This window comes from Dipodomys spectabilis, unplaced genomic scaffold (assembly GCF_019054845.1).
Source record: "Dipodomys spectabilis isolate Male_0828 unplaced genomic scaffold, ASM1905484v1 ptg000430l, whole genome shotgun sequence".
Taxonomy (NCBI): Eukaryota; Metazoa; Chordata; class Mammalia; order Rodentia; family Heteromyidae; genus Dipodomys; species Dipodomys spectabilis.
In genome coordinates, this window is record NW_024871107.1 from 832,070 (window position 1) to 835,074 (window position 3,005).

Below are 3,005 nucleotides of genomic sequence, written 5' to 3' on the forward strand. Positions count from 1 at the left end.
AGTGTAGTTAGTCTATTTCTTTTGTATGCTATTCATGGATGTATTGTGTATTTTCTTGAGTATATGATGAGAGGTATAACTGGGTTGACATGGGTAATAACTAACTCCCATGGCCACAGGGTGGCCCATGAATTCTCCATTCTAGCTGAGGCCCACGGCTTGCACAGGAAAGGAAAACAAGTGCAATGATTGGCTTCTGACATCAAGATGAATCTTTTGGCAAGGCTGGGATCTGAACTCAGGGCCTAGCAGTCCCAATTGGAAATTTGGTCCACATGAGCACACCAGCCTGTGAGCCACGAAGGAGCTAGGTCATTCCCAGGACCTGAGATTGAAACCCCCTCCCCCGGGGGGGGGGAAGAGTTGGGGGCACAACAGTCATCCATTCATAAGCTGAAGTAGTATGCAAATAAGTACATATTTGTATAGGGTAGGAGAGAGGGTGTCCTGTGATGGAATCCAATCTCATGGAACTACCGATTCTTGGATCTTTCCTGATGCCTCCATTTCATGAATGTGATGATTATTGTCAGCTTCATCAACTCTTCTTTACAATTAATCGATACTCCATGAGTCTTGCCTTTCATTTCCTACTCGCATCATGTACGAACTACTTATTCAAGGATGAGATCAATAGCATACCATGACTCTTCCTAGGTCCAGAACTGAGTAGCTCATGATCTCCCGCCATTCCCTCCTCGTAGCTCAGGCCTGGAAAAGATACACCTTATATACATTTAAAAGTAGGATTTATACTTCCATATAGATGTTCAGTCCAAATTGTGTTTGGCGTGGTTATTCATTTTATTTCTTGTTTTATTCATTTATTTACCATTTATTTTATTGACTCTGATGACACCTATACCATTTATTAAATTGTTTACATCCTATCATATAGCATCTAGATTTTAGATGTGTTCTCCATCATGCCTGGCAATGCTAGGGTCGGAAATCAGGGCCTAGCAGACCCACTTCATGAATGGGTGAGTTTGAGCATGGCAGCTTCTTGCCAATGAAGATGTGAGGGGGTTCCCACATGCTGAGATTGACCCTCATGTTTGGCCAAAACAGCGATACATGGATAGGCAGAGGGTGGTATACAAATAAATATATATTAGTAAAGAGTGACAGAGCCATCTATCTATGATTGAATGACAACAAATACGTTCCTAGCAACTTTTAGGTATATATTATACTGCCAGTGAATGAATATTATTCGTTTCATGCTTAAAAAACTATTAATTAAGATCAATCAGCATTCTAGGATTATTGCATCCAATTTTAGACTAGACCAAGGCATGAGCTACTCTTTCAACCAGTATTCCTATGCATAAGAATGAGTCTCTTGTGATTTTCTGTCATTTGTGTCAGGACTGAGATTTGAAGCTAGGGTCTATGTTGACAGGTTGGCCATGGCTTCCCTGAGAGCCCACCAGCCAACAGTAATGGCAGGTCAGGTCCACTTTACAGCAGTGTCATTCAGACCCAGGATGGTCACTGTGTAAAGAAAAAAAATCATAAAACCCAGGCCTCTGCAGCTCGCCACTTTTTGTGTTTTCCAGGTTTTTCTTTTCTTCCTGACAGCCCCCTGGGCCTAGGATCTCAGGATCGGCTATGGGTCCAGAGACTGAATCCCAGCCTAGGGAGATCCAAGGGGAGGCACATTCCACGACCTGATTTCAAGCCCCATGGTTGGCCAAAAAATAAATAAATGAAGAAAGAAAGAAAAAAAAGAAAGAAAGAAAGAAAGAAAGAAAGAAAGAAAGAAAGAAAGAAAGAAAGAAAGAAAGAAAGAAAGAAAGAAAGAAAGAAAGAAAGAAAGAAAGAAAGAAAGAAAGAAAGAAAGAAAGAAAGAAAGAAAGAAAGAAAGAAAGAATTCAACAAAATTAAAAAAATAAAGTTCCTTGGTTTGGAATTTCTGCCAGTTTTCTTTCCTCGCCTGGGATTTGAACTCGGGTTCTTGGTAAATCTGTAGCAATGTGAAGGAAGAGTTGCCACTACTTGAGTTCAAACCCCATGCCAACCAAAATTGAAAAATTAAGTCACTGACCCAGGCAGGCGGAGATAGTTGTCAAGATGGGAGGGAAGAGATGGTAAGGGGAATACAAAGGAGGAGGCAACAATGCTCAATAGGAAATGTACTTATTACCTTGCTCATGTAACTGTGACCCCTCTGTACAACATTTTTACAATAAAAAACATACAAAAAAAAAGAAACATATTAGTTTTCAGAAAATCACTTTGGGGGTAAGGGAAGGAAATCTGAATAGCTGTACAAAATTCTACGCTGCCCATTTTTTTTTTTTTTTGGTCTGGTTGTGGGGCCTGAACTCTAGGCCTGAACACTGTCCCTCAGCTCTTCAGCTCAAGGCTAGTGCCCTACCACTTGAGCCACAGCGCCACTTCTGGTTTTTTTCTTTTTGCTTATGTGGTGCTGAGGAATCGAACCCAGGGCCTCAGGCATGCAAGGCAAGCGCTCTACCACTGAGCCAACTTCCCAGCCCTACTCTGCCTATTTTTAATGTTCAGTATGGAACTGAATAAACATAACTGCTTCCATTAAAAAAAATTAAGTCACTTTCATGGAACTGGGGCCAGTATTTCTGCAATTGCTAGGATTTGAGCTCACCATCCAGGTAAATCTTTTGCAACATGGGTGAAGGCGAAGCCCACTGTCCTTCAGGAAAATAATTCAGGCTAGAGTTCCCAGGGCCTGAATGAAGGCCCTGCAATGGAAAAAAATATTTCTATACATGTGTACTGAATGTATGATATATACTTACATATGTATGTTAATTTCATATTATGATTTTTATTATTGATTCTGTATTTTATTTTTATTTGATTCATTTATTTATTGATTATTGTATTTAATATTATTATACACATAATATGTATTGTTTTTTGCACATCTATTATAAAATTATACACAATAACTTAGGACATTGACTAATTTTCCTTAATATTTTATTAAGTGTTGAAACATAATACATAATTAAATGGAG